Below are 26169 nucleotides of genomic sequence, written 5' to 3' on the forward strand. Positions count from 1 at the left end.
AAAATCTGAATATTAATGGGGCGTGGCTTGGATGGCAAGGAGGCAGGAGACCTAAGTCCGGAGCTCCCGACCCCCAAGTTTGAACGAGCGGCGCGCATCATAGTCCAACACGAGAGAAACGAAGCCAAAAACAAGGGAGGTGTGTGGGAACCGAACCGGCACCCCACGAGAGGCTCAGCGAAAAAAAAGGGCAGAGAACGAAGCTACGGCGGGGGAGAAGACGAGCTGCCAGGGGGAGAGAGGAGCGATCCCAAGATGGCGGCGTGACTGAAGAAGACCCGGGAAGAAAACAAAGCCGCACAAGCGACAGGCAGAGCCAGCCCGAACACAGCATCCAACCGCCCCGGCCCCCCCCATCTCAGGAAGGGGGAGAGAGAGAGAGAGGCAGTCACGACGAGCGTCCGGAGCAGCCGGCATAACCGCTGGGACGCAGCAACCAAGTAAGCGAGCCCCGGCTTAACGAACAGCGCGAGCAGGTCAACGCAGCAAACGAGCTGGCTGTTTATTCACAACGCGCAAGTCCGACGAGGGCTGAGAACTAAAGGGCAGCCATTTAGGCACAGCACGGGCAGCGGCAGCGGCAGCGAGGAAGCCAACAACACGGCGCCCATCTTTGTAGAGGGGAGGAAGCACGGGGCGGCCATCTTGCTGAAGCAAGCTCACAGCGGAACAGCCCCGGCGATAGCCCCCGGCTTCACGACCAGCGCAAGCAGGTCAGCGCAGCAAACGAGCGGGCCGTCTTCTCAACTCGCTATTCCGATGATGGCTGGGAGCTAAGGGGAGCCTTTTAGGCACAGCACAGGCAGCGGCAGCAAAGAAGCCAACAACACGGTGGCCATCTTGGTAGAGGGGAGAAAGCACGGGGCGGCCATCTTGCTGAAGCATCTTACAGCGGAACAGCGGGGGCACCGGCCAAAAGCAAGGCGGACGGAGGCGGCAACAAGGAGCAGGGCGCAAGCTCGCAAGGCGGCATAGGCAAGCCGTGAGTTTCGGACAATATCGTCGTGGAGCGGCTGGTAACAGGGCGACCACCCCTGTACAGAGGAGAACCAACAACGACGAGCGGCCATCCTTTGTGAAGGGGTAAGAGACACGGGGAGGCCATCTTGTTGCAGCAGCTTGTCGCTGCAGTAGGCGGAAGGCGGAGAGCCAGCGCAGGCGACAAGGGCAAGAGTGGGGACCCCTCTAGTTGGCTGCAAATAAGGCGCGATAAGGCACTAGCGCGGAACCCAGAAGGCGGCGCACACAGGCTGTGGGCTCTACAAGGACAGGAACAGCCGATCATACGGCGGCCATCTTAAGACAGAAGGGAAGCACTAGGCGGCCATCTTGGTGAAACGGCAACGGCAAAGTGAGAAACAAACAAGCTCACAAGCGACACGCACAAGCGGGCGAGCTCAGGCAGATGACGTTGAGTGGCGGAACGGAAACAGCGGTGGGACACGAAAGACTAAGCACAACAAGCACCTGACTAAGGAGATAGAGGGCGCAGGTAGCCACCTCGGCAGCAAGTACACACGAGCGCAAGGGGTGGAAGGGGAAGCCCAGAGAGCTGTGGAAGCTGTGAGCCACGGCCAGGCCCTAACGCGAAACGCGCAACAAATAACCACCAGAACAAGGGCAAAAAGACTAGAGAGTACAGCGCAGGAGGCTGGCGGAATATAGGACAAAAACCAGAGTGGTCAAGTGGCCACCCAGGTTCAGAGACAACCCCATAACGTCGTTAAACGCCCTGAGGGACAAAGAGGGAAAAGGGGGAGACAAAGCCGCAAAAAAACAGCCGCCCCCAACAGAAGGGAAACGCAAAACAAACCAGGCCAAAAGGGGAACCGAAGCCATGGCAGGCAGAGACGGGAAACAAGGCACAAACGATTTGAAAAAAAGCAAGAACGAGACTCCACCCTCTCCGGGCAAGGAGCGCAACAACCATGGGGATGGCACAATCACGCTAGATATGCTCCTGAAGAAAATAACAGAAGGGAACGAGCTGGCAAAAGCCACGAAAAAGACAGTAGACAGCATTCAGATGGAGCTAATAGCAATCAGAGCCGAGCAAAGCCGAGCCAATGGCAGAATAGACGAGGCAGAGAACAGGATAGGCATGCTGGAAGACAACGCAAACATAACACATAAGGACCTGGGGCTTGTGATAAAAAGAACAACGGCACTACAAAAGGCCATGGCGGAGCAAGAGGACAGGAGCCGCAAGGGGAACATAAGACTCCTGGGGGTTCCCGAAGAGGAAGAAGACACACCGGGGGCATGCGCCCTGATGCTGGAGGCTTTAATACCTAAAATCACCGGACTCAGCTTCGACAAACCGCTGGAAATCACCAAAGCTTATCGCATACCGGCCAGGAAGCAAATGAACAGCAATGCCCCCAGACCCATAATATGCAAACCCCTAAGAGAAAATCACACAGAGGCGATATTTGCGGTAGCCAGGAAGGGCCGCCCGATGCTGCTAAACGGAAGCAAAGTAACCATCACCCAAGACTTCTCCAAGCTAACAGTCGAGGCGAGGAAAGGCTTCCTAGCACAAAGGGAACACCTGCGGAAAAAGAACATTGCATTCACTTTTGCGGGGCCGTCCAAGATGAAAGTGACAGATAGGCAGGGAAGCAGAATTTTCGACGACCCCAACGACCTACACCGATACCTACAAGGCCCAGAACCAGAAGAGATGGAGCTACCAAGCCCCGGGGCAAAGCGAAGGGCATCCTCTGACGAAACACACGAAGGAGGCGAATAAGAAGGAATGCTTAGTGTAACACGCATGCGCAGCCATGCACCTAGACTCTAAAAACTAACGACAACAACAACAACAACCTACCTCACAATCACACAACAAGAGCAACCGCAGCCATCGAGACTATGATCGTAACGAACAATATACCTCAGACAATCGCACAACAAGAACAACCGTATCTACCTCAGCAAAGCCACCGCAGCCACGGGAGGAAGGGGCAGGACACCGACTGCCATATCCTTTTTTTCTTAAACAACGGCGAGGGCGGAGGGTCGGCTAGCACCAGAGACTTAGGAAGAACTTGGGGGGGGGGGGTGTGAGGACCCTTGCTGTCGCACACCCGGTTTACTACTGATGGGGGGGAGGGGGGAGGGGGGGAGGGGGTCGGGCAAGGAGGGGGGGCGAAGCTGGCGAACAAGACAGTGCATGGTAAAGCCGCCATTTGTGTTATGAACAAAAGACCTAGAATCTTGCCTTTCTCCACAGGCACCCTATACTTTTTCTCTCTCTCTATTCCCATCCAACACCCCGGGGGGGGCTGCAGAACGCGAAGCACAAGCGACACAACCAGACCACCATGACAGACCCAACAAGAGCTGGTCTGTCCACCGACCTGAAGATAGTGTCCATGAACGTTAAAGGACTTAACCACCCGGTCAAACGAAGGAAAATCCTGGATCACCTGGCCAAACTAAAAGGAGATGTGTACATGCTCCAAGAGACCAAGCTCTCGAAAGAAGAAGCGAAACTACTCAAAGCTAGATGGATAGGGGAAGTACTCTGCTCGCCGGCAAAAGGGAAGAAAAGAGGAGTCATAACGATCCTGAGCAAGAGGGCCAATCTAATAACACAAGCAGCGGACGCAGACGAAGACGGCCGCATGCTCATAGCAAGCGTCCAGAGAGGTAGCGACAGAATCCACATGGTCAACATTTACGGTCCCAACTCGGAAGACAAACAATTCTGGCAGGGAGTGGACAGCAAGCTATCCAACCTCCCCCAAGAAGACCTCCTGATCACAGCTGGGGACATGAACAAGACCATGGACCAGGCAACAGACAGACACCCAAACAGACCAAGCCACAACTCCAACAACAACAGCAACACCCTGAAAGACCTATGCGCCAAACAGCACCTGGCAGACCCGTGGAGGCTCCAACACCCGACGGCGCGCGAGTACACCTTCTACTCACACCCACACAACTCCTACAGCAGGATTGACTATATACTGATGTCCAACACACACACGCACCTCATAGAAGAGACGGAAATAGCTCCAATCACCATCTCGGACCACGCTCACATAACACTCACTCTAAGTGGGAAACACAACGAAAACCCAACGAGGAGATGGAGGCTGAACGATGACATCCTCCAGCATGGAGAGAACGTCAAAGAAATTGAAGCTGCAATCAAAGAATACCTCGAGCACAACGATAATGGCGAAGTAGGGAAAGACACCGTTTGGGACGCCCTCAAAGCGACACTAAGGGGGAAACTGATAAACATCAAGGCCAGGATGAACAGAGGGAGGAACAAGAAAATCCTTGAGCTCGAGGAGGAAATAACAGCACTGGAGAGGGGCCACTGCGCAAACATAACGGATAAGAACACGCTCACCCTGCTCACAAAAAAGAAATATGAACTGAACAAGATCTTAAGCGAAAGAGCGGGGTCCTGGCTGAAGAAGTTCAAGTCAGTTAACCTATGCGCAGCAAACAAAGCAGGGAAGCAGCTGGCGTCCTACTTAAAGGCGAAACAGAGGCAACACACGATAGCAGCAATAACTGATCGAACGAACACATCTCAAACAACTAACAAAGGAATACTAGAGGTCTTCAGACAATTCTACCAAGAGCTGTACACTGAGGACCAAACGCTAAGCACGGATGCAGGACTAGATCTGCTCAGAAACACCAACCTGCCGAAACTCAAGGAGACGGAGAGGGAGTCGCTCGAAGCCGACATATCGGAAGAAGAGATTGGAACAGCCATATGCCAACTGAACCGCAACAAGGCGCCAGGGCCGGATGGTTACTCCGCAGCATTCTACAAAACCTTCAGCGAACACATTAAAACGCTAATGGCACAAACGTACTCCACATGCATCCAGAACGGGAAGATGACGGAGTCCATGTGCGAAGCCAACATCACCATAATTCCGAAGGAGGGGAAAGACCCACAATATCCCCAGAACTACAGACCAATATCGCTAATTAACGTCGACTGCAAAATCTACGCGAAGGTCTTAGCCAATAGATTAAACAGGATTCTGCCAGACATCATCCACACCTCACAAGTGGGGTACATCAAAAACAGACTATCGCAGGACAACACAAGACTACTGTGCCATCTAATCAACCACACAGCAAGTAGCAACGAACAGGCGGTCATGATAGCGCTGGATGCGGAGAAAGCTTTCGACAGAGTTTCGTGGCCCTTCTTGAGGAACTGCATGGGAGCTTTTGGCCTAGGCGGGAAGTACACGGCAATGGTCATGGCCCTATACAACAAACCGAAAGCAAAAATAGTGGTAAACGGGAGCGCCTCCGAAACGCTCACGCTGGGAAGAGGCACCAGACAGGGATGCCCTCTCTCCCCCGGACTCTTCCTGCTCGCTCTAGAACCCCTGCTAGCCAGAATCAGGGACGACACAGAGATAACAGGCGTCACGTTCAAGAAGAAGACCGTCAAACTAGCGGCGTACGCCGACGACATCCAAATCACAACAGCAAACCCCGCCACGTCAATAAAAGCGCTGATGGCCACAATAGGGAAATACGCGGAAGCCTCAGGCTACAAGCTCAATAAGGAGAAATCGGAGTGCAAGCCAATGAATGTCCACACCACAAGAGAAGTCCTAGGCGAATCCGGCCTGGCATGGCAGACGAAACCACTAAAATATCTAGGTCTCCACTTTGGGAGAGACCTCACATCAACGCTACAACACAACGAAGACCTCACGCTGAAAAAGATAAAAGAGAGGCTGGAGTTATGGTCACCAAAGTACATTAGCTGGTGGGGGCGAATTGAAACGATCAAAATGATGATAACACCGGCGATAAACTACACGCTAACAATGCTACCACTCCCAATGACAGAGATATTCCACAAAAAACTGGACCAACTTATAAACATCTTCCTATGGAAAAACAAAAAACCAAGGATAAGCCTACAAAAACTACGATTGTCAAGGGACCTCGGAGGCCTCAACCTGGCGAACTTCAAGACATACCAAACGGCATGTCTGGCGAGACAGGGCATCGCCTGGATGGATGCCACACAAGCGTACATACCAGTATGGCTAGAGGTCGAGCAGGACATCCTAGGAGGGCTCAAGCCAATAGCACTCCTAACAGCGAACCGGCACCCACTAAAAGCCAACGCCATACTAAAACACACGAGAGAGGCCCTGCTGAAAGTGGACAGGCACATGGCGCAGAAGCTGAAAGGCACAGCATGGGAATCCATCTGGTTCAACACTAAAGTGACCTACCAGGGAGCGACATTGCATAATGACACTTCGATCGGGAAAGGCATCAGCACCCCCAGCCAAACAGAAACCAGGCAAAGACCGCTGACGTTTCAGAACCTACAGCAGCTACATGACCTCCCGAACCAAGAGCTCTACAACTTCCTAAAGATCAAGACAGCAATAACAAAAGCCAACCTATGCGGAGGAGAGCCGGGAATCATCAAATACCTGCAGCTCCTCAACTCAGCAGGTCACCAAACGGCAAAGATCTATAAGCTCCTAAGCCCATCCAAACTGGGGCAGAACAAAAAAGCCACTAATACATGGGAGACGCTCCTGGGCAGGCAACTGAATGAAACAGAACGAGCAAAAATGTGGAGCTCAGCGACAACAAACAAAATTACCCCACAGCTAGCGCAAACAAAATATTGGCTACTCCACAAGGCCTACTGGACGCCATCCAGGCTCCACAAGGTCGGCATCGCAGATTCAGACAAATGCTGGAACTGCCAGAAAGAAGAAGGCACCCTCGAGCACCTCATCTTCACCTGCGTGAAAGTCAAGAAGTTCTGGACACAAGTCAACACCTTCTTGAATGATATGCTCAAAACCGATCTGAAAATCAGCTTCGTGAGCCTGGCTACTGAGCACCTAACAGCGAACCTAAAAAGTCGAGAAGAGAGAGAACTCCTAGACCTACTCCTCACAGCAGCCCTTAAAATAATCCTCACGAACTGGAAAAACACAGCCAAAGCAAACTTCAAAACATGGATTAATTGGGTCACCTTCCTGAGAGGAGCCGACAACATTACGGGCAACTTCTCAAAAGAACATAAAGCCAAGCTACACATGTGGGACCCACTCGACGAGCACCTGAGGAAGACCCAGTAAAGGACAACACCCCCCCCCCCTCTTTCCTTTTTCCTCCTCTTTCTTTTCTCTTCCGGTGGAGGGAGAACAAACGCGCATCCACGAATGGACTGTTATAGATATGACCGCCATCATTGTACGCACACCTGTATATATATATTTTTGTACGGCTTTCTTGGTATGCCAATAAAAAAAATCTAAATAAAAAAAAAAAAAAAAGAAATGCAGACTGTGTAACTATGGTGAGGAAGATATGCTTCATCTTCTCTGTACCTGTCCTATGCTTCTACAGGAGAGGAAATCGTTACTAAAGTTTCCCTTCAAAGCACGCGGCATAAGGACATGTAGACAGGCCTTGATTAATTGCATGAACTCAAATGACATTATTTTAAATGCTATTTTTGTAAAGTTTTTAAGGATAGTTAAAAGTAATCTAGATGTCATGCCTATTTTAGATACCTAAGTACTTACAAATAACTTTGTGTGTTTTTATTCAAGAACATAGTTTTTAGTTTTGTCTGAGATGTGTAATATTGTAAGATTTTAAATAATCATCACAATAAACGATTTTACTTTTAAAAAAAAAAAATAAAAAAATAATCTGAATATTAATGCAGCAGGTGATGGATTATATGGCTAATGCAACACATCCGTAATTAATTATGCGGAAAACGTCAGGGTCACTGTATCACACCATTCCCGGTAGCCATATTTAAACCCATCATATACATCAGGTTCCTAATGTGGAGAAAGAAAGGTTGATTACTTTGCGCTTGCTTGGTTGCATTGGAGGAGAAGGTTTATGGTGGATTTTTTTGGTAAATAATTTCGTTCCAGAATTCTATGAGCCCTACATTCTTCATTAAGGAATATTAGGGTAAATAAATTAGTGGAAAATTGAGCACCTTATATACAAAGGCCAGCTGCCTGTGTTCCAGTATCAGGTTACTTTCGCCGCCACTGTGACAGAAGACAGACATAGCACCCCTCCTCCATTTCTCTTTACCCTAGCCGATCCCTTTGTTTACGAGCAAAGGGATCGACTGATCCCCGCCCCACCCCCCCCCTCCCCGCAACCCACCTCTCCCGCTCTCCTTAACCCACCCTCATGGTTTCCTATCTTTATCATTTTCCGCACCCTCCCGTTTTCCTGTTGTTTATCCCCCGTTTCTTCAACCCCCTCTCTACAATTTTTAGTTTTGATGAAAGTGCCCACATACCATTACATTTGTGTTGGATCGCAAGGAAAATCTGAAAGCCGTTTTGCAAGTATAATCATTCCCAGCCAAATCAAAAGTGAAAAACAAAGTCATATTTACGTTTTTGATTTTAGCATATATGCTAACATCAAAACGTAAAAATGTCTTTGTTTTTCACTTTTGGTTTGGCTGGGAATTGATACACTGCAAAATGGCCGACGTTTACACTAACTCGAAGTCATCATACACCATTGTACCTTTTTCTTCCATATATGTCACTTTGCATCAGCAATCATCCTGCAGCCTGAGGTCGAGGCAATCTCACAGCCACAAGTTGCTGTGTCCCCCTAAAGGCGCAGGCACGGCCAAAACAAACTTGTGGTGCTTGCATGCCTACAAGACCTGCCAGAGGTGAGAGTGTGGGGGTTAATAATCACTGTGTTGTGCATATGCTTCAGTAAAATACAGGGAAGTGTAATCCTCATAAACCTGGGGATCCACACAGCAACAGCTAGCCCCTATGGGGCTCTCTACACCTTCCACTGTTGCTTCTCGCACGCCCCTTGTGTTTGTATCCCACCCCCTTCATGAAGTTCAACGGCAAAAGAGGCTTGGTTAAGTGCTAGTTTTTATTTACAAACAAACACTCCATCTGCACTCCTGCCCTCCTCCCACTCTTGGTTATGTCGAATACTGGCACAGCCAATAGGTCTCGCCTCTCGGCCCTTATAAGTCTTTAGCTATGCAACAGTTGATGTTGCACCACGGATATTGTGCTGCATAATTAAATACTTGTAAGGTCCCAAAGGCGAAACCTATTGGCTATGCCGATTCTTTTTTTTTGTTACTAACCGACAAACGTCAGTAGGTGGCCTCAAATTTTTGGCGGCCTCTATTTGTCAAAGACAAACATAGTTATACAGTCCTCATGTAAAACCAGTGAGTATAAAGAGATAGGGCACAGGAGATGAACACAACATTGATGTCATTATGAGAAAGAGTCGTGTAGCTAAGATGTGTGTATTTTTTACGATATACTTGTAGACCTTTGTTCCATTGCTCATCTAGGTTATGCACCCTCTGGAGGGATAGCCAGCTCTCCAGTGACAGATTTTCATTGGTGAGTGTTTCACGGGAAGTAAATCTCACGCCACTCTTTTCAGAGAATGCAATACGTTGTTTGAGGGTCAGGTCACTGTCCTCTACCTGCTGCTGTCCGAGGTTTACTTGTTCTGTGTGTGAAAGCAAAGCCTTGCACTTCTAGAGGCCTGCACCTCTGGCACACATGTTCTGGGTGTGAGGGAATCTTGCCTTGCACTTCTAGAGGCCTGCACCTCTGGCACACATGTTCTGGGTGTGAGGGAATCTTGCCTTGCACTTCTAGAGGCCTGCACCTCTGGCAGACATGGTCTGGGTGTGAGGGAATCTTGCCTAGCACTTCTAGAGGCCTACACCTCTGGCAGACATGGTCTGGGTGTGAGGGAATCTTGCCTTGCACTTCTAGAGGCCTGCACCTCTGGCAGACATGTTCTGGGTGTGAGGGAATCTTGCCTTGCACTTCTAGTGGCCTGCACCTCTGGCACACGTTCTGGATGTGAGGGAATATATTGTCTTTGCACTTCTGGAGGCCTGCACCGCTGGCACACATGTTCTGTATTTGAGGGAATCTTGACTTGCACTTCTAGAGGCCTGCACCTCTGGCACACATGTTCTGGGTGTGAGGGAATCTTGCCTTGCACTTCTAGAGGCCTGCACCTCTGGCACACATGTTCTGGGTGTGAGGGAATCTTGCCTTGCACTTCTAGAGGCCTGCACCTCTGGCACACATGTTCTGGGTGTGAGGGAATCTTGCCTTGCACTTCTAGTGGCCTGCACCTCTGGCACACGTTCTGGATGTGAGGGAATATATTGTCTTTGCACTTCTGGAGGCCTGCACCGCTGGCACACATGTTCTGTATTTGAGGGAATCTTGACTTGCACTTCTAGAGGCCTGCACCTCTGGCACACATGTTCTGTCTTCGAGGGAATCTTACCCTGCACTTCTAGAGGCCTGCAACTCTGACACTCATGTTCTGGGTGTGAGGGAATCTTGTCTTGCACTTCTAGAGGCCTGCACCTCTGGCACACATGTTCTGGGTGTGAGGGAATCTTGCCTTGCACTTCTAGAGGCCTACACCTCTGGCAGACATGGTCTGGGTGTGAGGGAATCTTGCCTTGCACTTCTAGAGGCCTGCACCTCTGGCACACATGTTCTGTCTTCGAGGGAATCTTACCCTGCACTTCTAGAGGCCTGCAACTCTGACACTCATGTTCTGGGTGTGAGGGAATCTTTCCTTGCACTTCTAGAGGCCTACACCTCTGGCTGACATGTTCTGGGTGTGAGGGAATCTTGCCTTGCACTTCTAGAGGCCTACACCTCTGGCAGACATGGTCTGGGTGTGAGGGAATCTTGCCTTGCACTTCTAGAGGCCTGCACCTCTGGCACACATGTTCTGTCTTCGAGGGAATCTTACCCTGCACTTCTAGAGGCCTGCAACTCTGACACTCATGTTCTGGGTGTGAGGGAATCTTTCCTTGCACTTCTAGAGGCCTACACCTCTGGCTGACATGTTCTGGGTGTGAGGGAATCTTGCTTGCACTTCAAGAGGCCTGCACCTCTGCCACACATGTTCTGGATGTGAGGGAATATATTGTCTTGCACTTTTAGAGGCCTGCCCCTCTGGTACACATGTTCTGTATGTGAGGGAATCTTGTCTTGCTGCTACCGAAAAGCGATCGTTTTTTGTTTGAGGAAAGCTTGCATGGTCCATATTAAACTAATCTTTATGAGGAACACATGCTGCTGCATCAGCCGCACCAATAATATTGAAGAAACATTTTACCACAGCTGTGTGCGATATACATTGTCTTATGTGAGGGGAAGTTGCACAGCTGCTTTTTATGCTGTGCTTTGTGTGTGTTTTGGGTGAGGTGGCTGCATTACTGCTGGCTATAAACAACCAGTTCTGTGTGGTGAGTGATGCTTATGTACACCTTTTCACTGCACAAAAGCTGAACCCTTGTCTTCATCAATGATGGAACAAGTTGTGTAGCAGATAATAAGGGCTCTTTTTCTAAGCTCACTGAGTAAAATACTATAGTCTGGGGCCGCCCCTTTTTCTGTTGCTATTTTCTCATAGAACCAGCTGCCTCATAGATTCCACAGGCTGACCGTCCTTCCCCAAGTCGGCCATGGCTTCCAACGCTGCTGGAATATTCAAGTGCGCATTGTTAGATCGATACGTTGAAACTGATTCCTACAGAATGACTATATGCCTTTTATCTCTATACCTAAGAGACTCCGTTCCTAAAATTGGAATACCGGCATCAAAACGTCGATGTATTTATTGTTGACTTTACTGAACAATCGACATAAGTGGAGCCCTGAACGCTGGACTACTTATGCCTCAAATTTGTGCATTTTTAAGTCTACAATTGATTTTTTATGATATATGTTTCACCGCGCAGTTCTTGTTCACTAAATATTTCACCTCCCACTTAGCGTGTGCTGACCACAAAGAGCACCTACAGCTTGGTATTTGTTCCTGTTGCGGATATTTGTGCCACATGCAATTGTGCATACCCTACATCTGCACAGGATTGTGCAGGAAAGACTGTGTTGGTATCCATTAAACAGTTGGTCCATTTACAACACTTTTGTGACCACATGCATTTCTCTAGCGTAGGAAGCGAAGGCATGACCTTCTCCGGAGGGAACCCATTTATTTGTTTATCATTGATTCCACAAGCATAGCCTCTTAGTCACCATTCTGGTCTCCAGTTTCACAATGCCTCATTCAAACTGTCTACAGCCATGTCGTACAAATCTTGTGCTCAATCTAACACCAAGACATGCTCTCTACATCTCACTTCGGGGTATATTCACAAGAACGTGTGCTAAACATCACCAAAAAAAGCTAACACACCATTACACATGGCAGCTGATCATGGGAAAATAACCCTGTGTTATCGTGGAATTCACAACAAGGCGGTTGCATGCGATAGTCTGCCGAAACCGCAGCCAATGTCAGCGATACAACCACCTTGACGGCGATAAAAACACAACCCTCAACGCGAGAAAACATGCAATGGGCCAAAGCGCGATGAGGAAATCAGCGATAAGCAGCGCCAGGCCTTCAACACACACTTGGCAGGTGGGAAAAATTACTATAAAAGTAGAAAAAACACCCAAACACAAACTGACCAACACCCAAGCACCATGGAGGCAGCCGGAATAGGTGCTTGGGTGTTGGTCAGTTTGTGTTTGGGTGTTTTTTCTACTTTTATAGACGACCAGCCTGGGACTTCGGGGACAGGGAAGGGCAAGGACAAGAAGAAGAGGAAGACGATGTTCAGACCGTAGGAAAATAGGATCCTGATTACGGAGGTGATGGAACATCATCAACAACTGTTCGTCACCTCCAACGTGTCATTGGGAACCAAAAATGGGATATGGCGGAACATCGTGGACAAGGTGAATGCCGTTGGAGAACACAGGAGGTCAATGGACGAGGCCAAGAGGCGATGGATAGACATCAAGCGAAAGACCAAGGAGAACTCGCAGCCAACCAGAAGGCAGCAATGCAGACTTGAGGTGGGAGCCCAGCGCCACAGCTCGTGCTGGATGACATGAAGGAGCTGGTGTTGACTGTCATCAGTGTGGAGATCGTGGCCGGAGTCGGGGGACGGGACACTGCTCGACAGGACACAACACAACCACAACAAGGTGAGTGACCACCAGGTACTGGGGGGATGGGTGGAGAGGGCCACAATGGCACACATGCACAATCAAGCAGTGCACACCCACAATGACTCTGGGTCATGCCCCTGATCTACACGCTGTCACAATGTACAATGCCATGCTGTCTGAATGTCAATATGTACCATGCGGCTACATACATGTGGAAACATCATAATACACCATCTCCCCTTCATATTGCAGGGGCACCGTCAACACTTCTTGCAGAGCAGTCCCAGCCACTCTTCACTGATGAAGAGGAGGACAACGCCAGCATCGACATCCAAGCCCTCCAACACTTCATGGACATCATCCACAACTCACCTCCAGGATCAGGGCAGCCCAGCTGCATTGAGGAGATTCCACCCACTACCCAGAGCACCCAGCAGGAGGCACCCACAGCCCCTGCACTCTACCAAGACCCCCAGGAACAAACTATGGCCTTCCAACGCCGTGTGCTGGAGGGCCTGAGGGAGACGGCTGAGCAGGTGCGGGTGTGGCTCGGCTTCATGGCTACCAAACTGGACACCATCCATGGGTTTCTAGGTCCCATCAGGGACCAGCTCCAGTCCCCAATGGACACCCAAGGTCCGCTCCATGGTCTCCAATGAACCCTGGCTGACATCGCTGGAGTCATGACGCAAAGAGAACACCTGTCTGCTCAGACTGTCTCCAGCGATTCCAGCCGTGAGCTGGCAAACATGCGGAGGCACATGGAGGACACGGTGCAGATGGAGGCAGAAAGGATGGCAGAAACCGCTGCACATCAGCGAAATGTAGCTGGAATCTACCATGGCCTGCAGATCCTCATCATGGCATTGCTGCCACAAGGCATGGCGCTGAAGAATGCTGCTGCCCCCACAATGTCCACATCTCCGCCCCCTGGTGTGTCAGTGCCTCACGTGTGGCAGGCGTATCTACTCCGGCACCTGATGTGCCACTGCCACACAGTGCGGCCGTTTGTGTGGAGGGCGGGACAACCTAATCACGTCCTCACGGCTGACACCATCATTCGTTGAAAGGGGTGGAGTCAATCTAACACTCCCCTTCATCAGCTGAGGGGACAGAGGATGCCCAGCGGAGCAAGATAGAAAGTATTGCTGCTGCTGCCGCTTGCGCTAGAGAGAACGCCATTCATTCTTTGGGCACTGGGAAGAGTGCTTTTAAATGCTTTTAAATTTTTAAAGATTGTCTTCCTGCTGCTTACCTGTATATTTGCACATTGCACTGTAAACCTGTCCTTAGCCCTGGTCCACCGCGGCGAGTGCTGTTTATGTGGAGGGCGGAACAATCTAATCACGTCCTCACGGCTCACACCATGACACGTTGAAAGGGGGCAGAGACAATCTAACACTCCCCTTCATCAGCCAATGAAACAGAGAACGCTCAGCGGACCTGCGAAGCGGGCACGCCTAAGGCGCGCCTAAGGCAAGCCTGTCTGCGCCCGTCCGCGTCCGGCCCATGTCCAGCGCCAGCCATGCTCTCCATTTATATTTAGACTCTAGAGTAATGTGGTTCAGGGAACAGATACTGGAACTAAGATCAAAAAGCTGACAAAATCCATCCTGTCTGGTTCACGACACCACTGAACATTCACTATTAAGGCAGTGCCTACATTGTACCACGTGCCTCTTTGAGTTTGACAAAGAGTGGTTTGGAAAAAAGTGTAAGGCCATGGATATGGCCTCCCCCTCTAGAACACTACCAACAAAGTCTAAAACCACCATTGACGCTTGCCTAATTAACTGTATATCCCTCCCAAAACACGCAGATGATATCTGGCTAACACTAGATTCTGGGGACTGGGATCTCATATTTCTTACAGAAAGCTGGTTGAAAGACAGCTCCAACCCTGACATCAAGATGGCCATTCTCATTGGCTACAAATTTACTACTGTCAATCGAGCTAGAAATAGAGTGGGGGTGGGCTGGCTGTGATTACACGCGACAACTGGGAGATCTCACACAAGAGAATTGAAATAATAGGTCCGATAGAAGCAATGCCCTTTAGCATTAAAATCTCCTCCACTTTATCTATTGCTGGAGTACCCCCGGACCCCCGGGCTCTAAACCTCCTGAGACATGGGAGCTTTGTGAGGCTATCGCAGATCTCTCACTGAAATATGTAAATTGTATGGTCTTAGGCGACTTTAATGTCCACATGGATAGCGACCACTGTACGCTGGCCTCTCAATTGGCAGATATTCTTAAAGGACAAAATCTCATTCAAAAGGTCTTCATGCCTACACATGTAGCAGATCATATGTTAGATCTTATTTTTACCAACATTCCAACCCTTACCACTAAGGATCCTATTCCCCGGTGTGTATCACTTACAACGCAACTTTTACGTCGTAATGCTGTTACAACGCAGCTATTACAACGCAGGATCCATTACATCGGATGCCATTACAACGCATGGCATTACATAGCAGATGGTATTACAACGCATACCATTTCATCGTAAGTATTGGTAAGTATATAATTTTTATTTATTTTATTTAATATTATATAATTGATTTAATTATTATTAATTATAAATAAAAATAAATAAAAATATTTATTTATGTTTTTAAATATTATAAATTAAATTTATTAATTTAAGTAATTTTTCAAATAAGTATGATTATAGGAGTATATGTTTTGGGGTACTGAGGTATATGTTTTGGGGTGTTTGGGTATTTTTAGGTTTTAGGGCAGGGTTTGGGTTTTGGGGTACAGGGGTGTTTTTAGGTTTTAGGGTTTTGGGGTACAGGGGTGTTTTTAGGTTTCAGGGTAGAGTTTGGGTTTTGGGGTACAGGGGTGTTTTTAGGTTTCAGGGTAGGGTTTGGGTTTTGGGGTACAGGGGTGTTTTTAGGTTTCAGGGTAGGGTTTGGGTTTTGGGGTACAGGGGTGTTTTTAGGTGTCAGGGTAGGGTTTGGGTTTTGGGGTACAGGGGTGTTTTTAGGTTTCAGGGTAGGGTTTGGGTTTTGGGGTACAGGGGTGTTTTTAGGTTTCAGGGTAGGGTTTGGGTTTTGGGGTACAGGGGTGTTTTTAGGTTTCAGGGTAGGGTTTGGGTTTTGGGATACAGGGGTGTTTTTAGGTTTCAGGGTAGGGTTTGGGTTTTGGGGTACAGGGGTGTTTTTAGGTTTCGGGGTAGGGTTTGGGTTTTGGGGTACAGGGGTGTTTTGGGATACAGGGGTGTTTTTAGGTTTTAGGGTAGGGTTTGGGTTTTGGGGTACAGGGGTGTTTTTAGGTTTCAGGGTAGGGTTTGGGTTTTGGGGTACAGGGGTGTTTTTAGGTTTCAGGGTAGGGTTTGGGTTTTGGGGTACAGGGGTGTTTTTAGGTTTCAGGGCAGGGTTTGGGTTTTGGGGTACAGGGGTGTTTTTAGGTTAAATTAAATTAATTATATTATATTAATTACATTTCTTAATTAAAATAATTAAATTAAATACATTATTTTAAATAATTTAATTTAATTACAATCAAAAAAATATTTAAATTAAATTAATTTAATTATATTAATTAAATAAAATTAATTACAATTTTTATTAAAATTAATTTAAATAAATAGATTTAAATTTATTAAATAAAATTAATTACTATTTTAAAATGTATTTTAATTAAATTAATTAAATTAAATTAATTAAATTAACTTAATTACACTTTTTTTTAAAAAGGTATACTTACCTATACTTACGATGTAATGCCATGCGTTGTAATAGCATCTGCTATGTAATGCCATGCGTTGTAATGGCATCCGATGTAATGGATCCTGCGTTGTAAAAATTCCGATGTAACGGAATGCGTTGTTATAAACCGCGTTGTAGTGACACCAATCCCTATTCCCCTCACGTGGTCAGACCATAGTCTGATACCATTTAATTTGTCCGGGACTAAGTGTAAGAACCAGTTGAAACCGGCCTATGAAGAGAGAAGGAACTGGAGGAAAGTTACACCTGAAATAATAGGTCCTGTTCTTCAAAAAACTCCTATAGTACTGACCGGGGAACCCAACCGTGACGTAATTTTATTCAATAACTGGGTCACATCCTCCCATGATGCTATAGCCCCTATAAAAACTTTTAAATTGACTAGAAACAAACCCACGGCCCCCTGGTTTACTCCTGAACTCCGTATTGAGAAGAGTTTATGCAAGAAGCTCGAGCGGATCTGGTGGAAAACCTACAATACTGAGTCCAAAAATGCTTACAGAACAGCACTAAAACACTTTCATAGATCTAAGTGTCAGTCCATTAGGGACTACACCGCAGCTCAAATTAAACTTGCCAATAATTCTGCAAAATACATTTTTAAGATTGTCCAAAATTTTACTAAACCTGAGTCAACAGAGAGCAACATAGTACCTTCTGCCACTCTCTGTGATGGCCTCTCAGTTTTCTTTCAAGACAAAATGTAAACCATTTACTCATCCTTTCCCACAAGGGAACCAACTATCTCACCTCTCCCCTCGTCTCCCCTTCAACATACCTGGTCTAAATTCCGACCTTTTAGCCTGGAGGCTTCCCTTAGTCAGTTGGAAAAAATGAAATCCGGCTCTCTACTAGACCCTTGTCCAGCAAGGCTTTTTAAACTTCTGGCCCCATTATTAAACCCCAATCACAATTTACTCAGGAGTTCCTCTTTGATCACCGGTATCTATCCTACAGTCTGGAAAACTGCACTTGTTCAATCTATCCTTAAGAAGGAAGATGCAGATCCGACTGAAGTGAAGAACTTTAGGCCCATCTCCTTCCTGCCAGCACCGGACAAAATTCTGGAATTGGAAGTACAGAAACAGCTATCCTAACATCTTGAATCCAACAAACTTCTCCATGACTCCCAGTCTGGCTTCAGTGCAGGTTACAGCACAGAGACGGTGTGGTTGGAAATAACTAAGACTGTCCAGGAGACCTTGGACAAGGGCCACTGTGCTGTCATCGTGCTGCTACATCTGTCGGCAGCGTTCAATACTGTGTCACACATGATCCTGCTTGACAGGCGAAGACAACTGAGAGTGACAGGGACACCTTTACTGTGGTTTGGCTCCTTTCTGGAAGACCGGTCCGAGAAAGTTCTGCTGCATCCTCACATCTCATCTTCATGCCCCATAGTCTGTGGAGTTCCCCAGGGCTCCTCCTTGAGCCCGGCTCTTTTTAATGTTTATCTTTCCCCTGCTGACCCCGCTCATTGAACAACACGGGGTGAGTGTCATCTCATATGCTGATGGCACTCAGCTTGTGTTCTCCTTTAGGGACACACCCGAGGCAGCATTGTCTAACCTCAGACATTGTCTGGTCGACATTTCAGCATGGATAAAGGAGAACTATCTGAGGTTAAATGCCGATAAAACGGAGGTCTTATTCTTCAACCAGCCATCTCCGCCTCACTCGTCTTATGGTGGTCATCTGAACTCAACCCCCCACCTGACCCTGTGCACTCTGCTAGGAACCTGGGGTTCAAGGTCGACTTCGCCCTCTCATGCAAGAATCAGATTAATCATGTCTCCTCTACTTGCTTCTGGAAAATGAAGTACCTACGAAGATTTCTCCATTTTCTACCCATGGACTGCAGAAAGATAGTAGTTCATGCACTCATTACGTCTCAGTTAGGCTACGCCAATAGTCTGTACATGGGTCTACCTGACTACTTGATCAGAAAGGTACAGACTATAGAAAATGCGTCCGCCAGGCTCATTAGAAATATCCCAACAGACACCACATATCCCCATATCTATGGAGCCTACATTGGCTGCCAGTAAAGAGGAGAGTAGAATTAAAGGCGCTAACTCTTGCCTACAGGTCAATAAAAGAAACAGGCCCCCTCTACTTGAGAAAAAGACTCCGCAACTATCATCAGTCGAGGAATCTGAGATCTAACCACCAAGTACTACTTGTTACTCTCCGCTTCAAAATAGCCAGATTAGGTGGCCGGTCCTTCACAGTAAGCACTGCCCAGCTGTGGAACTCCTTACCCGAGTTCATAAGGAAGGCCAATTCAGAATTTGACTTCCGTAAACTCCTAAAAACTGTTTTTTTGTCTCTTCTAGCACCTGAATCATTTAGCAGCCTGCTTCCTCCTTCTGTACTCCGCACCTAGCGCCGGGACACCTCCGCCAGAGGTAGCTGTGCGCTCTATAAACTTCAAAATAATAATAATGTGTCAGGGGCACACAGTGCCTTAGCCGGTACTGCAACACCCACAGGTGGGACAGAGCACACATACGGGGATGAGGACGTGGATGGGATTATTGTCAGAAGGAGGCAGTAGCATTCAATTCTGCCACCTGGCCTGTTTCTGCTTGGTGCCACACATGGCCTCATGACCTCCCACTGACCCCCGATACACTCCGCTGCACTCGCCTTGTACCGCGACATGGACTGCCATATCCTGTTTGATGACCTATGACACGGCGACCAGACTGCGGACTGTACCCTTCCTCTTCTGCAGTACCTGTCATCCCAAGATGGACTCTGGCTGGCCCTCCACGGGCCCATATTGTGTGGTGTGCTTGTACCGCTTCAGCTGCTAAACTCCACTGGATGTGCAATAAACATCCAGTGACGCACTGCTGTGTCATGTCTTTCATCATTCATGTATGAATGTGTGGATGGAAGTAGGGACAGTGATTTCCCTTATGTCAATGATGCTCATGTAGTGGGATGCCAGTCACCGTGTGCTACATTGCCTATTGTGGCCCGGGTGCTGTGGACACTACAACAGGGACCCATGTATTAGTCACTTCCTTGTCCGAACCACGCCCAGGGCCCGAGTCATTGTTGCAAGCCCTGCGCTGGTCTGGCATACGCCAGGCCAGACCACTCCGCTTATGCTCCGAGGGGGGGCCCACATAGCCACCTGTCGCAGGTATACTCGCTGGTGGTGTGCAAGTCACTGGTCTAGTTGTCAGCATGTCACGGGCGCTCCCTGAGGGCAGGTCTTCACACACACCACACCCACCCGGCACAGGCGTCACAGGCCATGTGACCCCGCAAATATAAGGGGCCGACAACGTCACATTCCCCTCTGCCGGTGGTGACTAGATGACGGACGCTCGACGGTGCTCAATCATAACGGGCCCATGATTTACTGCGCACAGGGTTGGTGGCACCCGAGGCCTTGTGGCCGACACGGGCTTACCACCACATGGCGCTGCACAGGGTTAGTGGCACCCAAGGCCTTGCGGCTGACACGGGCCCACCACCACGTGGCGCTGACTGGCGTTGCACATGGTTAGTGGCACCCGAGGCCTTGCCGCCAACACGGGCCTACCATCACGTGGCGCTGACTGGCGTTGCACAGGGTTAGTGACAAACGTAATTGCTGAGCGGGTGTGCAGCCTGCAACGATGATGTGTGCACTGATGTGGTCTCCGCCATTGATGACTCAGGACTCTGCGTCATGTGTGGGACCTGCTGTGCCGCTGGGCAGGCCCGCATGATGTGGACCATGCCATGGTGGCATGACCAGGGACTAGAGCTCGCACGGGCATGCGGTGTGCCTACTGATGGACACACCAGTGGCAGCAGGTGAGCAGTGGGTCCTGTGTGCACAAGGGAAGGGGTGTATCTCTTTCTACCTTCATTTCCTTCTCTGCCACTCCCTCTCCCTTCCCTCTCTCTCACTCCCTCTCCCTCCCTCCCCTCTCTCTCTCTCACTCCCTCTCCCTTCCCTCTCTCTTTCTTACTCCCTCTCCCTTCCCTCTCTCTCACTCCCTCTCCCTTCCCTCTCTCTCACACTCCCTCTCCCTTCCTTTCCTTCCTTCTCTTTCTCTCTCTGGCTCACTTTCCTTCTCTGTTTCTCTGTCTCTCGCTCCTTTGATGTGCGCATGACACACGTCCTGATGTTGTGCTTTCTTTTCCAGGATGTATTGTCGAGATTGTCCCTGGAGGACCCGACAGGAGTTTTCAGCATTGCTGTTTTGTGTTGTGTTTCAATAAATTGATTGGTTGTTACTTCAGTGCTGTGTGACTGTTTCCCGTCCTTCTGGCCACACGTGTGTATTTATTTTGGCACTTTGCGCCATCATGCGTTTGTTGTGGCTTTTGTGTTGTGCACGGTATGTGTAGTATGTCCGGGGGGGGGGGGCTGGGGTGGTTGCGGTGGGTGCTGTGGCCTTCAAGGGTATCCGCGTTGCATGATCATTGTCTCCATGACATCTGTGGGTCTTCAGGTGTGGCTCTTGGCTGGGCTCCCTTTTCTGCTGCAGGCAGTCCTCCTGCTTAACACCAGCAAAAGGTAGGTGTTAATTCCCTGCTGCTACTGCGGCTTGTTGCCTGTTTTTGTTTCACATTGCAGATCTGGCAGTTTGTTGTGAAAGTGGTGTTGTGGTTTTTTCGTGTTTTTTTGCACAGGAACGCCTCCTCTGCATCTCATTTGGGTTAGTTGGTGGTGTCCACCGTGGAGATACATTTTGGGGCAGTTATCGCGGCAATACAGGCGATGTCTGCAGTTTGCACCAGCTTGTGAATGGGGTGTTAAATCTAGCTCCACATTTGTTGCTTTACAGTGGGGATAGTTCGGAATTGTGTCCTTGTAAATATCCCCTCAATATGTCCAATGTCCATTATTGATGTGGCAGTTGCTTGATTAGGTCTTAGGGCCCAGTGTAGACTTCATTGATGAGGTTAGTGACCTGTACTTGTTTTATGGCTTGGAACATAAACTATACCTTAAATGATGTGTTGTCAAACAGCACATTTATAATTCCACTTACCACCCCTAGTGAGCGCATGCTACCCGCACCTACCTCCTAGTACAAAATAGGTTTAACATTCTTATTTATGCCACTAGCTTAACCTTAAGTTTACAGCATGCTGGCCAACCACTGTTACTGGTGAGCGTGGCCAGAGCATCTCACAGCCCAATGAGTCCGCGTGCCTTAGCTGATAGTCATGGGTGCACTGTTGAAAATACATTGAGACCTGCTGCACCCCCTCAGAAGGTTGTAGGATGCTTCCGGTTCGTTTTCTCCAACAAACGGAAGGTTCAAAAATAAAATGTTCGCCAAGTCTGAAAACGTCTCTATTTCTTATTTATTCAAAATAATTCACTGCGGCTCCTATTTGTGCTTTACATGCTGTTAATTGCTTTAGTCAGGATTCTCTCACTTAGGGTAGACGATATTTCTGCCACTTACTGCCTTTCACGGTTCATTCTTTTAGATTTTACAGTTTGAGAATGTAATTTCTGGCTGAAACATTTAGGTCCGGATAGTTAATACTTTACGGGAGAACCCTTGGTGATTTAGGACAGCATGTATTCAAAGAGAGGGACTTGCTAGCATTGGAGGCTCACCAGGGGGTGAGTGAGTGGAACTCATTCACCTGTATTCATAAATCAAGAACTTCTTCCTAGCAGATGTTACAAAATTATATTCAGTTGCCCTTTTCTACTTCCTTTTATTCTGTTCAGGAGTTACACGTGAACTACGGAGTAAAGGCAAGGTGGTGGCTAGTACAATCAGGGGGCAGGCCACTAAAATCAAAAGGCATACATTTAATTACAGGCTACTGCTCGAATAAAGGAGCAGCCCTTGTAGGTTGAGCGTGTTTTCTTTGGAAATGTGGGTGAATTCACGGTACCAAAACATCGTCCATATTCTTAGAAACATCTTTGTTATTTGGGTCTTTGAACTATTACTTAAGAACCAAGATTTTAGGATTTTGTTCCACGATATGAACACTATACCAGTGGCACCTGTTATGGATTTTGCCAGCAGCCGACACAACTCCGCTGAATGTGTAACGAGGACTTACAAATAAAACCTCTCCATCCTCTGTGGCCAACTCCCAGCCCACTGTTGAGACAGTTGTGCCAAATGACTCATTCAGCCAGTTTCAGTCACTGCGATCAAATCAATTCTTTTAGTTGTATGCTATAATTTTAATAAGCGATAAAACATGTGAATATAAATAAGTGACATGCTGCTTAAAAACAGAAACTCCAATTTCCAGTAGCCATTACGAAAACCTTGAAAACCTGTATCCTAAGAATCCACCAGTATAATTATAAGTACGATGTAATGTTTGAACAAACCAGGTTATGTACCTTGCATGTAAGTATCTTTTTACAATAAATAAATACAGGGCAAGTAGTAAAGGTAAGGAACACACTGTCTACTAAGATGTTTAATGAAATGTGCATTACAACAGAGTTATTAAATAAAATCTAATAAAACACTGTCGATTGACTTGTAAAATCTATACTCCTGCTTGTTGTAATAGACCGAACATTTATAGTAGTTTTGCGCTGGATTCGCTCAATAAATACTTTCCAGCATTGAAATAAACGAAAAACTAAATGTATCAGAAATTACATTTTCCAGTCACAAAGAGCAAACTAATCAGAATACGATAAGTAATTAACATGACAAACATCAGGCATATAATGATGCTAGTAACTATCCTATTATTAAGTGGGATAATGGAACATCCCTTTACATTGATCTGTATAAGTATGAAGTAAAAGAGATTCACAATAAATGTCTTTAGATACATACACAAAGGGCATAATACTAGCCACATCTACTCTACACAACTCCAGAACACTCCATCAGGCCGTTTAAGAAAGTGTGTTTCCAATTTGATGGAATATGTTTAATATGAAATTGGCAACAGTCGGTCTACTAACTTATTTTACATCGGAAATGTTTTTGATTCCCTACTAATCTCCCAGCCAAATGTTTTGCATCAATAAAGGTACATTCATGTTCATAATTGTATTGATCAATTTCCATACATGAGATCAAAATTGGCAAACTCATTTGCATTGAATTTGCATTATACCCAATAGACAAATGTGATTGTATGACCTTGTGAGCTAAAAATACTTGGCCTGGATAAACAGGAATGGCACTCTAGAGATATACTGTCAGCTAGGTTGTATGTTTTGTACTTATATGAATATCAGCTGAACAAAGGTGCCCATTAAGTTCAAAATCAATGTAGTAGCATGCAGACGCTGGCATATCAAACCAAAATGCATTTTAAAAAGGTAAGCACTAGTAATCAACGATTATTAGTACTTTATTAAACCGGCGACAACATAAATGCACATCTTATGACTTTTAAATTGAGTTTCCTGAAATAAACGCAACTTGTCAAAAGTTTGTCTTCCTAGTATATGCTTGCTTTAGACCTAAAAAGCATTTCAAGAGCAATTTTAGTTTAGAGAATTTCTAATTAAAAGCCTCAAAGAAGGTCCATTCACTTTTAAACACAAAGTTACAAAGCAAGCACAAACCTGCATAGTAGACTCGTACAACATTTTGAAAAGGCAACCTGAGATAACTCAATTGGAGAACCACAAGGCAGAATGCGTGCTTGTTTTACTAAAAATATCTAATTGATGCTGAACATGTGAGCTCTCTGTAGCTTCTTCTGTCAAATTGTTGTTTAACATGTGAGCAGGGCTTTATGTGGAAGGGAAAAAGTGGGGATCTCTAAAAGAGTTGGTCACTAGAAAAAATAAGGGCATGACTTAAACACGAAAAACAACATTTCTGTGATTCACATAGTGTGCCACCTGACCGGTATTTTATTCCTCTCTGTTACTGCATCGATATCTATAACACAACAACAGAAATGCACCTAAAACCACCTAGGACTTTTTCCATCGTCAATGGTTGTTAACTGTGTAAAGTAAACGATCTTGTTGTAAATAATTATTATTGAAAAAAATGTTATTCAAAATTCAGAGACTGTGAATTAAAAATTGCTGAGGCATGTGGAAGGGGTCGTGGTCATCAGAATGTCTCAAATCAATTCTCTCATGGTAACTCTATTAGATGTGTACGCCCTCTTCTCTCGACATCTCCCCATCTGCATATCTTATACCACATCTCTTTCCTCTATATCACCCTCTTTTTACTCTCTTGAGTGCACATTCTCGTATCTCTTTCACTCCTCCTAGACAATGCAACCACTCATCTGTAAGCACACCATTTTCGTTTACTTTCGCCTTGATAATATTTTGACAGCTGTGTCACCTCCTCCGCACACATTTGCACAGAACCACAATTCCAACCGGAATACATAACCACTGGTCTCTGCCCTCTGCAGAGAAGTCAAGGATTGGATGGCCATGTATTCTGACCATATAACACACACCGTTAAAGGAGGGTCCTAGGGAATATTTAAAGACCTAGCATGGACACAACCCCCATATTCCATATATAATACACAAAAATGCCCACAGGTCTAAAACAAACACCAAATCTACCTCAATGATAAATCAACCGAAGACCTAAAAACCTGTATGTATATGAAAGATCTCCTTGAGAGTATGGATACCCATCAGTCACAAACCGGTGCCGCCCTTAGTCATCATCTGGGTCTCCTCTTGGCACTTCCATAGTGAAACGTTGATGGTGAGCTTGGGACCTGGTGGTTGTGTCCTACACCAACTTACGAATCACTGGATGACCTACAGATGTAAAATAGTTGTCATTTGTGATGGGAAGAACTATATTGCAGTGCAGGACTCAATTACGAAAAGTGAATTAAAATTGAGTAACGGAGAGAAGTGGAAAACTGACTTTTTTGCACTGTTTTTAGTCTTGGGCACTGAGCAATATTAATAAATATAATGTTTCTCTCAGTTACCCAATTTTAATTCACTGTTCATAATTGAGTCCTGCACTGCAATATAGTTCTTCCCATCACAAATGACAATTAGTTTACATTTGTAGGTCATCCAGTGATTCGTAAGTTGGTGTGGGACACACCCACCAGGTCCCAAGCTCACCATCAATGTTTCTCTATAGAAGTGCCAAGAGGAGACCCAGATGATGACTAAGGGCGGCACCGGTTGGTGACTGATGGGTATCCATACTCTCAAGGAGATCTTTCATATACATACTTCTTTTTAGGTCTTTGGTTGATTTATCATTGAGGTAGATTTGGTGTTTGTTTTAGACGTGTGGACATTTTGGTGTATTATACATGTATTCTGACCACCTTTGTGACCCACTGACAGACACTGCTAAAAACTCATACTGCCCAGTCTCAACTCCAGAGCTCTCAATCTTTATAGACACCTGGAGGCGACTCAGTTCAAAATATGCATCATACAAGAGTAAAATGCTAGCCAAAAAAAATACAGAAACACAGCATCCTTG

The sequence above is a fragment of the Lissotriton helveticus genome, chromosome 4_1, assembly GCF_964261635.1.
Source record: "Lissotriton helveticus chromosome 4_1, aLisHel1.1, whole genome shotgun sequence".
Classification (NCBI taxonomy): Eukaryota; Metazoa; Chordata; class Amphibia; order Caudata; family Salamandridae; genus Lissotriton; species Lissotriton helveticus.